The 15,112-nt window shown below is 37.1% G+C and overlaps 1 protein-coding gene across 6 annotated transcripts in view; it reads right to left on the bottom strand.

Annotated features, from left to right (window-relative positions):
* SPOP (speckle type BTB/POZ protein) overlaps positions 1-14,546 on the bottom strand; it is a 74,758-nt gene extending 60,212 nt beyond the window's left edge. The window contains exons 1-3 of one of the 6 annotated variants that reach the window (XM_081270467.1): positions 14,257-14,546; positions 9,317-9,428; positions 6,196-6,220 (exon numbers count right to left, since the gene is read on the bottom strand). The gene's annotated coding sequence lies outside the window, so the exon portion shown is untranslated. The remainder of the gene's footprint in view (positions 1-6,195; positions 6,221-9,316; positions 9,429-14,256) is intronic. The other 5 variants (XM_081270465.1, XM_081270468.1, XM_081270466.1 and 2 more) reach the window with 5 other exon arrangements.
* Between the last annotated feature and the right edge of the window lie 566 nt (positions 14,547-15,112).

Below are 15,112 nucleotides of genomic sequence, written 5' to 3'. Positions count from 1 at the left end.
AATGAAGTAAAAAATTTTTCTGAAAGTACACTGCTATCACGAACCCAGGGGAGCTTTACCACTAAGCTATACCTCCAGACCTTTTAATTTTGAGACAGGGTCTTGCTAAATTTCAAGGCTGGCCTCCAACTTGAGATCCTCCTGCTTCAGCCTCCCAAGTCCCTGGGATTACACGCATATACCACCATGCCCGACTCAAAAATTTCCAATGTCCCCCATGGTTTACCACATTAAACCCAATAGTAGAAAACCTGGCAATAGTAGAAAACCTTCCATGTTCTCAGACAATTTACTTTTCAGTCTTATCTCTCATCATCCCATATATCTTTTGCCTCAGCTACACTACACTCATGATTTCCAGTACAAACCCTCTACTAACAAACAGAAATTCCCTACCTCCACATTTTTGCTTATGACATATCTTCTTCCTGAATTCCCTTCTCCATCTCTGCCAATCAAAATTCCAACCTTCAAAATACCTGTTGTTCAAAACCCAGGGCAAATTAACCTTCACAGAGACTTTCCTCTCACCCCAGCTTTCTAAATTCAGTGATTTCTTCTTCTAAACACCAAATACATAATGCTGGTTTAATGCTCCACTGTTTCAGAACATACCTTCTTTAACACCTTTTCCCTAGTCACTAATAGATATTCACTGAAATGAAGTCAGTTAACAACACTACTCCCTTATCTATGACAAAACATACTTAAATAGTTGGAAGGAAGTGGGGGCTGTTTCTCTTTAGCAAGACCCTTTAATGACCAAAAGGTATAATAAAGCTGGTATGGTGGACTCCCAGCCTTTCCTTTCAGGACTTTTCTTCTTTTATGTGTTTTCTGAAAAGGTATTACTTTCCTAAACACAATTTTTAGAGAAATTTTTCTCAAATGCAATTAAAAAAAAAATATACTTAAGGGGTTGGGGTTGTGGCTCAGCGGTAGAGCGCTTGACTAGCAAGTAGAGGGCTCTGGGTTCAATTCTCAGCACCACATAAAAATAAAATAAATAAAGGTATTGTGTTCAACTACAACTAAAAAATAAATATTAAAATATATATATATAAAATTGTCAGGTGTGGTGGCATGTTCCTCTATGTCCCAGCTACTTGGAAGGCTGAGATAGGAGGATCCTGTGAGCTCGGAGTTCAAGAGCAACCTGGGCAACATAATAAGACCCTGTCAGAGAGAAAGGGGTGGGAGGGGGAAGGAAGGAAGAAAGAGGCCGATAGGAAAATGTTAAACTCTATGCACTACTACATAACACAAATTTTATGTTTATTAAGACAGTTTATTCTAATATTATTATAGACTTGAAAGACTACCTGGTTGAAAATCTTAAAACTCTGGTGTTTGAAAACATTAATTCCTAGGGATGCATTTCTATTCAATTTGACATTTCAAGATTTTTATGCTCTTTTAAAATATTCCATTCATTTTGACATATTAAGCGTGCTAAGTGATTTCACTAGCAAGTCAGTAAAATTACATTATGAGGGACTGGGGTTGTGGCTCAACGGTAGACCACTCGCCTAGCACATGCAAGGACCTGGGTTCCATCCTCAGCACCACATAAAAATAATAAATAAATAAAATAAAGGTATTGTGTCCAACTACAACTAAAAAATAAATATTTTTTTTAATTACATTATGAAATGCTTGTTATATCTAAGTACAGACCTTTTCTCCCCACCACATCCTCTCCTAAGGCTATAAGTTCTTAGAATATGCCCCAAAGATCCCTGAAATTCCCCTTTAAAAGGTCTGTTAAGTCAAAAATATTTTATAGTAATACTAAAAAATCTTGCCTTTTTTTGATTGTTCAAACTGCACTAGAATCACCACCATGCATAGGTGATAGGGGGTGGGAAGCCAATTGTGCTAACACTTTCTTTTTGTTTTGTTTTGTTTTTCCTACCACAGATTGAAATCAGAGGCACTTAACCACTGAGCCACATCCCCAGGCATTTTTATTTTCCATTTTGAGATGGAATCTCATGGAGTTGCTAAAACTGGCTTCGAATTTGCAATCCACCTGCCTCAGCCTTCCAAGCCACTGGGATTACAGGCATGCACCACATCACCCAGCTAGGACTTTTCTTGATGGAAGTAATAAAAATTATTTTATCAAATCTGAACCTTTGAATATAGGTTATTAAATATTCTGTGTAATGAAAGAAAGCACTTCACAGGACACTCAAGCACAATAATTTCAAAAAAGCACTTAAGACTGGGTTGTCAGCTCAATTGGTCACTTTTTCTATGGAAAACTACTTTTTCTTGGAACAAAGAACAAACTGGTTATTCAGACAAGAATATTTAGCAGACATTTTCTTGAAAATGGAGTCTGCCACATAAAGGAAAACAACTGACAGTATTTGTTGCCAATGATAAAACCAGAGCCTTAATGAAAAAATTTACAATTTTAGAAAACTTACAGTTGCCTGACATCTTCCCAATACTAGCAAACTTTTCTCATGAAATGGAATGGTAATATTAACTAATGTGAGCTTTTAAAATACTGCATTGTGGGGCTGGGGCTGTAGCTCAGTGGCAGAACACTTGTCTACCATGTGTGAGGCACTGGGTTCAATCCTTAGCACCATATAAAAGTAAATAAAATTAAATAACACAAATAAATAAATAATATTGCATTGTGAAATGTTTAAACATATGGAAGATCTGCTTAACTCCTAAATTTCCTAAATGATCAATGCCTACTATTATAAAATCATGTATGGGTAAAAGATCCATTTAGCCATGAACTTGTAGTCCCTGCTACTCAAGAGGCTGAGGCAGGAGGTTTACTTGAGCTCAGCAGTTTGGGGCTGGCCTGGGCAACATAGTGAGATCCCATTCCTGAAAAAATTAAATAAATAATGCATTCAAACACAACACAAGACTAATGAATTTGAATTTAACAATAACATGATACAATTTCAGATTCTACAATGTAACTTAACTTATAAGAAACACTTGTCAAGTTTTGGTATGGTATCAGAGAATGTACACAACTGTCTGAAAATGCTAACAAACAAACAAACAAAAAAAAAACTTCTCCCTTTTTCAACTATACTTTGAGGCCATATTTTCTTCATATACTTTTTACATATCCTTTGAAGTCATATTTCTTTAAATACCTCAATAAAAACCACCTATCACATCAGATTGAATCTAAAAGCAGATATGAGAATTGAGTGGTATTCCATTAAGCTGGATATTTAAGAGATTTGCAAAAATGAAAAAGTGCCACCACCCTTTTCACTCATTTTTTGAAGTTATTTTTCATAAGAATATTACATTAATGAGATGGGTTTATTGTTATTTTTAAATAATAAATATTCTGTAAATGTTTTCCATCTCAATTTCTCCTTTGATAAAAATCAACAGATATAACCCAAACAAAAGCTCTTGTTTTTTGATACTTGGGGTTGAACTGAAGGGCATGTTACCACTGAGCTACAACCCCAGTCCTTTTTATTTTTAGACAGGGGCTGGTCTTGTGGTCTTGAACTTGTTAATCCTCCTGCCTTCACACCCAAAGTTACTAGGATTACAGGCATATGCTGCCACACCCAGCTTAGTGTACTCAATTTTTAAGAGTGTAAACAGTCCTATGACCAATAATGTTTGAGATCCCTGCTTCAAGAAAATCTGTCTCTGAGTCTAGCCAACCCCCAAATTGCTGTATGTACCAAATCTACCTCTCTCCTTCCACAACTGGGGTGAACCTGGAGGAAATCAAGTCTTAGATTGACCAAATTAGATCTCCCTCAAGAATCTGAATAAAGTCTCATAGAAACTAAAGTTTATTTATAGCAGAGAACAAGACTCCATCAGCTCTTATTGCTGAAGTCTATGGAACTGTTTTTCGTTCCAGCTCTTTTGAAAATCTGGTTGGTCAACTTTGCCTTGCATTCTACAATTATTATTTCCTTTTGATAAATCTTTTTATATGAGCTAGTTTAAATAGGTTCCATTTTCTTAAGATCAAGAAAGCTTTAACATCATAAACCTCAATACCAAACTGTTTTATTTGGTATCTTCCATTTGAAGAATCATATTCCTAAATAAAAATGAAAATCACTCCAACAAAATTAAAAATTGAGTGGAAACTGTAGGCTCATTCAGAATAATCAGTTGCTAATTAGATAAGGCAAGCCTATTTTTTTTTTATGTGAATATATTTAGATAGCAAATGGCTTCATTAAAATGTACCAATCTGACAAAGTTTTTTAGGGAGCTTGATAAACAGAAAAACAAAAGGTACTGAGTTTTGCTCTACCAAATAAGAACAATTATTATAAAATTCTGATAATTAAGGCAGCACCCAGCACAATAAAGCAAACAGACTAATGGTACAGAATAGAGGCAAAACACATGCAAGCGCTTTTATGTATGGAAACATATAAGTGGCATTACAAAGTAGAACGAAGCAGATAGACTACCAAATACATGATGCTGGGTCACTGGATTATCCTTATGAAAAATAAAAAGAAAAGAAATTTAGAACCATACTTCAGGGTTAACATTAGAGGGGGAAAAAAAAGTTTTGATTCCTACTTCACACTGAACATCAAAATTAATTTCAGGGGGCTGGGGTTGTGGCTCTGTGATACAGTGCTTGCCTAGCATGTGGGAGGCACTGGGTTCAATTCTCAGCACTGCACATAAATAAATAAAATAAAGGTTCATTGACAACTAAAAAGTCTTTTTAAAAATTAATTAATTAATTAATTCCAGGTAGATTAGGGGTTAAAATGTGAAAAGCAAAACTAATTTTTTTTTATTTTTTTGGTAGTGCTGGGGATTGAACCCAGGGCCTTGTGCACGCAAGGCAAGCACTCTACCAACTGAGCTATATCCCCAGCCCATCTAAAACTTTTTAGAAGAAAATGTTACCTCAGTAGAATGGAGTATTCCTTCATCAAGACACAAAAAACACAAGCCATAAAAAGAAAACATTTTAAAAAGCCATAAAAAGAAATCATGCTAAAACTTAAAACTCAACTTTAATAATAAAGACAAACTTAAAACAAATTAAAACACACCCATTAGGATTGCTACTAAAAAGCAACAAAAAAAAATGTTAGTGAGGATGTACGGAACTTGAAACTTGTGCACTGTTGGAGGGAGGGAAAGTAAAATGGGGCAACTACTGTGGAAGATAGTGCGGAGTTTCCTTTTTTTTTAGAGAAAGAGAATTTTTAATATTTATTTCTAGTTTTCGGCAGACACAACATCTTTGTATGTAGTGCCGAGGATCGAACTCTGGCCCGCACGCATGCCAGGCGAGCGCACTACCGCTTGAGCCACATCCCCAGCCCAAATTTTTTTTTTTTTTTTTTTTTTTTTTTTTTGGTGGTGCTGGGGTTGAACCCAGGGCCTTGTGCATGCAAGGCAAGCACTCTACCAACTGAGCTATATCCTGAGCCCCTCGGAGTTTCCCTTAAAAATTACAAATAAGGGCTGGGGATGTGGCTCAAGTGGTAGTGCGCTCACCTAGCATGCGTGAGGCACTGGGTTTGATTCTCAGCACCACATAAAAATAAAATATTGTGTCCACCTAAAACTAATATTTTTTAAAAAATTACAATAAGCCAGTGCCACGTGCCTGTGATCTCAGCAATTTGGGAGTCTGAGACAAGAGGATTGCAAGTTTGAGGTCAGCCTCAGCAATGTTAGGCCCTAAGCAACTTAGTGAGACCCTGTCTCAAAATTTAAAAATAAATAAAAGGGCTGGGGATATAGCTCAGTGATAAAACACCTCTGGGTTCAACTCCTAGTATCAAAAAGTTAAAATTAAAAATAGAATCATCATATATTCTAGAAATTTTAAGACTGGGTATATACTCAAAAGAATTAAAAGGAGGGTCTTGAGGAGATATTGTAAATCCATGTTCACAGTAGTATTACTCACAATAGCCAAAAGCTGGAAATAACCAAATGTTTACCAACTGATGAATGAATAAACAATATATGGTGTACAAATACAATGGGATATCGATTAGTCTTTTTTTTTTTAAAGAGAGAGAGAGAGAGAGAGAGAGAGAATTTTAATATTTTATTTTTTAGTTTTTGCTAGGCAAGCGCTCTACCACTGAGCCACAACCCTGTCCCAACACAGATGAATTTTGAGAATATTATGTTAAGTGAAAAAAGTCACCAAAAAGACAAATTCTGTATGATCCCACTTACTGTGGCACCTAGAGTGGTCAAATTCCTAAAGATAGAAAGTAGAGGGGTGGATATTGTTTAGCATTTCAGCATTACAAGATGAAAAAGTTCTAGACACTGTTGAATAACATTGTGAATGTACTTTAACTACAGAATTGTACACTTTAAAGTGGTTATGTTGGAAATATAATAAAAATGTTTATTATTGTGCATAATAACAAAAAATAAGAAATATCTTAAAATGTTTACTAGCAGGAAATGGATAAATGGTTAACACAATACATTCATACAGTAAAATACCATACAGCAATTAAAATGAACTCCAGTTATACATAAACCAAGTAAATCTCAAAAACCATATTAAACACAAATATTAAAGAATGATATACAGAATTACAGGGTGCACACTGAATTGTAGCAAAGCTAGAATTTGATAAAAACCAAATTCAGAAAAGTGTTAAGTTTTTTTTAATATTTAATACATATTTTTTCTATTCCTTCACAGCACTTTAATTAATTTTTAAAATATCTTTTTTTTATATATGGTGCTGAGGATCGAACCTAGGGCCTCACATGTGTTAGGCGAGAGCTCTACCGCTGAGCCACAACCCCCAGCCCTAATTAATTTATTTTTCCCACATTTTTTATTTGCGAATTATGGTTGTACATCATGATGGGATTTGTTGTTACATATTCATACATGCACACAATATAACAATATAATTTGGGCACTGTCACTCCCCAGCACATCATGCCTCAGGATGTGTTACTTTTTTTTGGTGGGGGAAAGTACTAGGGATTGAACTCAGGGGCACTGGACCACTGAGCCACATTCTAAGCCCTTTTCTGTATTTTATTTAGAGACAGGGTCTCACTGAGTTGCTTAGTGCCTCACTTTTACTGAGGCTGGCTTTGAACTCGAGATCCTCCTGCCTCAGCCTCTGGAGTCATTGGGATTACAGGCATGTGCCACTGTTTAACACATTTTATATTTTAAAAATTAAGACAGCACAAATGATGTTCTACACTAAAAAGATCATTTCTATTTACAGCAAGCTTTATGTGGCTTACCTATTTCTAAATATCAAGTAAAGGATTATATAAATCTCAATTTAAGGAGAAAATGATTACACACACATTTTTCCCCTTACAAATAAATAAACAGGCAGACAGGAGAAACCAGAGGCTTTAGAAAACTACTGCAGGCCCTTCTCTGATGTAAATGGCGCCACAGCATGAAGATTTATGCCAACAGCTTCGTAGCAAGAAACATCCAAGAGCAAAGGTCTTCCTAGCCAAACAAGAGTTATTGTTTGAATATTTAATTCCCACTCTATTTTTTTTATTGGTTGCTCAAAACATTACAATGATCTTGACATATCATATTTCATACATTTGATTCAAGTGGGGTATGAATTCTTATTTTTACCACATGTACAGATTGCAGGATCACATTGGTTATACCCACTCTAAGGTCTGTACCCAGGTCTCCCAACGCTGCCTTGACCAGCTCTGCCATACAGAGCACTTGGGCAACTCCTTGCCAATCCTGACAGTAATTTTATGAATGACAGCCTCTACATTCCCTAAAGAGTCTGTAAGGATTTTTTTTTCCTGATATGGAGGGATTAAAAAAACAAAAGTAAAAAAAGGGCTGAAAATGTGGCTTAGTGATACAGTATTTGCCTTTCATGCAAGAGGCCCTGGGTTCAATTCCTGGCACTGAGTGAGGGTTGGGGGGAAAGAAGCTACTAGATCTTACTATTAAATGTGTCAGCATAGCCATGCCTTATAAATACAAGAAACAGGTGTGCTTCTCTGAATACACAACCAGAATTAATATGGAGCCAGTAATGTTATGAAACCAGGTTGAAGACAAATAATCTTGTAAATATGACAAGAGAGTAAAATAGAAATTGAGAAATGAATTTCAGATAAGTATCAGAATACTGTTATTATCTGACTTTGAGTAACTTGAAATCAGTAAGACAAAACTCAAAATACCACTATACATGGGAAAAATTTAATAAGACTCTTTTTTTTTTTTTTTTTTTTTTTAACTAAGGCTAGAATTAGTCTAGCCCCTGAAACCAGCTTCAGAATGCAGTTCTGTTCTTTCATTTGTATTAATCTTCATTAGCATGGTGAATTTCAGAAAACACTGCAGATGCACTGACATTTCTCCTGAGTCTACAGTACACAAAAGAAATTCACAGGATTCAGCATTGTTCCAGACCCCGAGTTAGGACAATTGGATATCAGGGTTCACGAATAGCTGAAGTTATTCCCTAATTAAGAACAATTTGTCTTACTCCTTTTTTATGATGAAAATCTAATGATAATGGAAAAAAATGTGTTATTACAGCATAATCTTACATAATACTTCAACCATGTAAGAAATTCATGTAAATGAAGAAAACAGAAGAAAAACATGCATGCATATACATACGAAGATGTTTTTATACAACAATGAAAATGCCACACCCCCAACAAAACTTATAAATACAAATTTCAGTCTCTTTCATTCTGTGTACTTTTCATCTCAGAAAAAAGCAAGGTTTCTCATGAGGAAAAAAAAAAAATCCCCATGTCCTTTCTAGCTAAACTTTTAGGTGGGGTGGAAAGCACCACTATCTTCAGAGACACTAGCTGTCTTTTACAAAGAATATTTAAGAGAGCAGAGCCTGGTGGCACATGTTTCTAATCCCTGCTACCTGAAAGGCTAAGGCGAGAAAATCACAAGTTCCAGACTAGCCTCAGAAACTCAGAACCTGTCTCAAAATAAAGAAGTAAAAATAAAAAGGCTGGAGATGTAGCTCAATGGTAGAATGGCCCTGGGTTCAATCTCCAGTACAGGGGGTGGAAAAGAATATTCAATATTTAAGACAAAGAAGCTGTGAGTTCTAAAATCTAGAATCCATCAATGCCAGTGGCACAGAAGTAAAACACTAAGTCCACCGGGTTAAATAAAGGCACCTTCAGTTTTGAGAATTTGGTTCCAGAAGCTCCATAAGGGAGATGAAAAACCTAATTTATTGAAAGGGAAGATATATAAAGGTAGAGTGAGGGTTTCACATCTGGGACAGGAAAAATACAAAGTGAGCCAGGAACAACTTATGCCAGAAAGCAAGGAAGCACTCACACACTGAGCTGAAAGGGCTCCCACAGGCCAAATATGGAACATCTTGTGCATCACAAAGATTGTAATTGTTGGTAGAACACAATAAATTAAAAGCCATGAGTTCATGATGATACTAAAAGAGAGAAAAGGAAAATTCATTTACCACCATTAAAGCTGACCATCTCCCTTCTTAGAAAAGCATTGAAAGAATTAAGAAATCCTCTTTTTAGTAGAAATTATAATTTATTCCAAAGTGATGAGAAAAATCTTCATTGAAGACTGAAAACCAATCTAAAACCAATGTAAAAAGGTCTAGTACAATTAGATATCACCATTTTGTAACAACCAGTGAATTAACTGATTCAGGCAAGGACCATCCTCTTAAAGAATGCAGGAGAAGTATTAACAGTATGGTGCCAGAGGGGCACCTCTCTACAGATTACTTGCTAATTACAAAGTGAAAAACATCTTTACCATGAAGAGATCTGTTATTTATCACCTGAAACACAAATGATCAAACTTAATATTATTCATTACAGGGCTATGACATTAATGTTTTTCCTAATATGATGCCATGAGGAACAGAACAACATCTGAGAAGTATTTTTTACCAAAAATGTTCAATGATAATGTAATCAAGCCTTTAGACTTAATACCCGTTTATAGGTAATACAGGGATAAAGAAATTAAATAGTTAGGAAACAACTGGAAAATTCCAGAAGAGGTATATGCTACAACATAAATGATCTTGTTTCTTAAAGACAACAACAAAAAAACCCATGTTGTGTGGTTTCTAAACTTTTCTGTATTTTTAAGACTAGAGAGACATGTTTGAAAGAAAATAAATAAACAGCTAAAAAAAAAAAGTGTCATGTTCAAGGCAACTGGGAAAATCTGAAAGAAACTGAATATCAGCATTACTATTAACTGCCTGAACTGTAACAAGTACTGTAAGGACAATTAAATAGAACAATGTATTTCAAGGAGATACATCTAAAGTATTTAAGGGTAAAGTGTCATGATATCTGCAGTACAAAAATGTACATATTGGCTGGAGATGTGGCTCAAGCGGTAGTGCGCTCGCCTGGCATGCGTGCGACCCGGGTTCGATCCTCCGCACCACATACCAACAAAGATGTTGTGTCCGCCGAGAACTAAAAAATAAATATTAAAAAAAAAATTCTCTCTCTCTCTCTCTCTCTCCTCTCACTCTCTCTTTAAAAAAAATGTACATATTATGTATCTAAACACATATGTATATATATAGATAGATAAAGCAAGTATAGCAGAAATGTGAACAACAGCTAAATCAAAGTGATGGGCATAAAGACGTTATCTATACTATTCTTTCCATTTTTCTGTATATTTAATTTTTACTTAAACAGTTATTTACAAAAGAAAAAAGGGTAAAAAGGTTCAAAATGCACTTCTTCCAAGAAGTCCTCCTGAGCAAATTCTCCTATACCTTTGATCACTTCCTTGCAAGATTGTTTCAGCACAAAGTCCAATATAATCCTATTCACATCTATTGTCTAACTGTCCTCTTATATTTCATATATTCAGTAGATCTGGTTTCCTAGTAAGACTATAAGTTCCAAACACAGACATCTTTTCATTCTTTTCTATTTCTTCATGGCGTATACTGAAGTAATCTGTAATCAGCAGACTTTTAAAAGTGCAAATACCAACAGTAGGCACTCAGTACAGCACCTTAACTAACTGGTTCTTCAAGAGAACAGCAATTCATTTGGATAATCAATCTCACATCACAGCTATCAAAAGGATATCACAAAACATCACTTACAGGTTTAAGAGTTTCACATAAAGAAACTAGCATCTGTACACAACTAGACATATGATAAATTGTGCTCTATATGTGTAATATGAATTGTAATGCATTGTGCTATCACATATAACAAATTAGAATAAAAAATAATAAAAAAGAAACTAGCATCTAAGAGTTAAGAGAAGAAATTAGAATATAGGTCTTATATGCCTTATATGCATTATTTTTCAGTTGCACAATTTCTTCTACCATCCTTGATCTTTACAACAGTGACTGTGGGCTGGTGTTGTAGCTCAGTGGTATAGCACTTGCCTTGCACACATGAGGCCCTGGGTTTGATCCTCAGCACCACATAAAATAAATAAATAAACAAACAAATTAATAAAAATATTGTGTCCATCTACAACTAAAAAAATTTTAAAAAAGAAAAAAACAGTGACTGTATTTGTTCACAACTCCTTTGTGTAATGAAGCGTAACAAGCTACATAATTAACTTTAAAATCATAAAGAATGCACAAAAGATTAAAAATTTTGATAACACAGTACTGGTAAGGAAACAGGCAGACTTGCACTGTTGCACATACAACCTCTATAGAAAGCAATTTAGCAATATCTAAGGTTAAAAATGCACACACACATTGATCTATCACTTCTCTAGGAATTTAATCAGATATCCAAGTACACATAAAGAATTAATTGTAGCTCCAGAAACAAATGTCCAATAGTAAGAATTGGCTGAAATACCTCTATAAAAATGCAATACCTGCCATCTTTCAAAAACAAGGAGATACTGCATATACTGTATGAAATGATCACCAAGACAAAACTAAGTGAAAAGGAAAATTTCAGAATAACAGGTACAGTATCTATCATTGTGTAAAACAAAAACCAACCAACCAACCAACCAAAGTACAGGCATATGTACTTGTAAACTGCATAGACTCTCTCTGGAAGGATAAACAAGATACTGACTTTGGGGAGGGTCTCTAGATGGATAGGAGGATGGTGCTAAAAAGCTTTTCATTCTCTTTGTGTACTTTCTGAATTTTATTTCATATGTATGTACATGTATTACCCATTTTGTTTTAAAGAGTGATTTTTTTAAACACGGCTCTACACCAATACAAATTATTTAACAATACTTATCTTAATCCTAAAAGCATTTCATGTCTTTGTACCATCAAAAATTTAAACAAAGCTTCAATGAATTCCACTAGATGAAACGTTTCCAGATAAGAACAAAGCATCCCAGATGACAGAAGCCTACTGAGAAGATAGAATTTATTACCTCACTTCTAGATTTTGCCAGAACCTTGATCCAAGTCTGGATCATGGGTGACATTAAGTATTTCCAACTACAAAACTAGTCACTATACAGATTGCTCCAAAAGGAGAAATCATCAAAGTACCAAATGGATACCAACTACTCGGATCCTAAGTGTGGGGCTGTCACAATAACATATACTTCTCAGCATGAGGGGAAAAAAGGTGAGTCTCTAGCTCTTTCCCAGCACATAGAATGACATATGTACCCCAAATCCCTGTAGTTTCTCTTATTTCATCTCTTGGCTCCAACAGTATTATGGCAACAGGAAATGACACAAAAGTCAGCTGAACCACATAAGACCAGGGTTAAATGGGGAAGTGGAAAAAAAAATACACACATAACATTACATACTTATACACACATACATACTTTAAGGCCTCAAAACATGAGATCCTAGATTTAAGAATGGGGAGACTTTGAGAAAAGAATATTAAAGGAAAAGACTAGAAAGGCTTACTTTCCATTTCCATTTATCCACTTAGGAGACAAGTTTGGCAGGATAACTGAAAAACAGAAAATGTCCCTTCCTTCCCCTTTGTGCTCCCCCCACAATTTAGCTATTCATTTCAACACTCTTCAGCAAAGTCTTCTGCTAAGAAAGAGTTTATCTTTTCTTTCTGATGGCAGAGGTAAGATGCAGCCAACTATCCAAGAAAGTCATAACACAGGAGCAAATTAAAGGACCAAATATAACAAGCCAATTGAAACCCAGGTCCTAATTCACTGGAACATTATTGTACCTTAAAATTCTTTATTTTAAATTGTTTTTGTGATTTTCCAATGAGAAAGAAAACATCTTACTCATTATTTAAAATTAAAACCTTCACTGGACAAATTATTGTTCATCAAGTGTTTCAGACTGCCTTTGTTTTCATGTGATGGTCATAGGGCATTAATAATGTACAGCTAAAACAAAAGCTCTAAGGAAGATCTTTGACAAAAAAAAAAAAGAGGCAAACAGGTCACACAAAGTAGGAGCCCTGGTAACTGAGAATCCTTAAGTCTTGATTTACTTTTTGTGACCTAAGCTTTTGTGCGTGCTCTTCAGCCCTTCCTTACCTAATTCTGTGAGGGTAATTAAGAATTTTACTAAAAAGGAATTCCCCCTTCATTTCTTTTAGCAAAGCTATCAAAATCCCTCGCCAGAATAAATGGGTTGGGACATCTACTCCTAAATTTAGGGAAAGTTTATACTAAAGACACAACATGAGTAGAGGAAAAGTAATCTTAGAACCAGAAGTTGCAGTGGTAGTTTCAAAGGAAGGGTCAGCATGGGACATATTGGCTGTGGGCGGCGTGGTAGTCTGGGAGTCTCTAGGGCAACACCAGATGCGAATAGTGCTTTGTCCTTAAGCCACTCACATAATTTAAATTCTCCCTCTCAGATAGTAGCAACAGGCTCACTATTGGGCAGCAAGTCTAGCCCATTGCCTGGGAAGAAGGCGGGCGCGTGGTGAAGGGGCTCTTTATCCCGTAGGTCCCTGCAACACAGTGATGCGCATGCGCCCCAAGGGCAGCGAACAGGCACCCGGAGCTCGTTCACACTCGCGCATGCGCAATCACCCATCTCGCCGCAGGCGACAGCTCACTATTTGGCAAGGGGGATGGGGCTGGGAAATGATGGGGGGGCTGAAGGCAGGGGGCGCGTTTGTGTCTTCTGAATGCTTGGGATAGGGAGAAGAGACGGTTGACTAGGTTCTGGTATTCATAGGCCAAGTAACCAAGGAGTAGGAAATGGGGCAGAGAATATGTGTGGGGGGGAGTAATGGGGTTAGTCACGTCTTAAGGGAGGCGCCCCCCCACCCGGCAGGATAACCCCCTCCCTCGACACTCCTCCCCCCACTCACCTGAGAGCGGCGGCGACAGCTGCTGGTCCCCGTCCCCCTGCGCTCGCCTCATACTGTCCGCAACATCCGGGACCGCCGATACACAAATACACACACTCCGAGCGCGCACACTCACACACACACACACACACACACACCACACACACCACACTCACACACACACACACACACACACACACACACCGACACACACCGGCCGGAGCGTCCTGGCGTCAGCACGTCGACGCAGCGAGCGCGTACCCGCCGGGCCCCACCCCGCGCGGCCTCCTCCCCTCTGTTCCCCTCCCCTCCTCTTCCTCCTCTCCCTCTCCTCCCTCCCCTCCCTGGGCTCTCCTGCCCCTCCTCTCTCTTCCTCAAGACTCCGCCTACCTTCCCTGGTGCGCATGCGTCCCGGGGCCTCGCCAGGGCTTGGGAATTTAAGGAGAAGGTGGGGCCTGAGTAGAAAGAGGCGGGAACTTGGAGGGGGTCGTGTGTAAGGTGCAGGAGGCCGCGCGGAGGTGCGAGGACCCGATGGAAGAGCACCAAGTCGAGGGACAGGGTGGGCGATATGATATTAAAGGCATTTCACAATGAAAACCTATGTTTGAAAGCAGTTTATGGACTACCAATGACTTTTACATGTATTCACTCATTTTTTTTTTTAAACCAACTCAGTAAAATATTTTTTGGACTTTATCTCAATGATAGAGACTTCTAAAAATATCTTTTAAAATTTAGCATTTCCGAAACAAAACCAAGAAGGACCATTCTTTCTGGGGAAGGCAGGGTATGTAGGTGGCCTAACTAACTGAAAGGAAGTTGATTCAGTTGACATTTGTGGTCTTGGACACCTGGATCCCCAGTTTGCCTCACATTT

Source organism: Spermophilus citellus (genome assembly GCF_964194105.1).
Source record: "Spermophilus citellus genome assembly, chromosome: 17".
Taxonomy (NCBI): Eukaryota; Metazoa; Chordata; class Mammalia; order Rodentia; family Sciuridae; genus Spermophilus; species Spermophilus citellus.
Note: the sequence above shows the minus strand (reverse complement) of the source record. Positions and strands in the feature narration are given on the sequence as shown.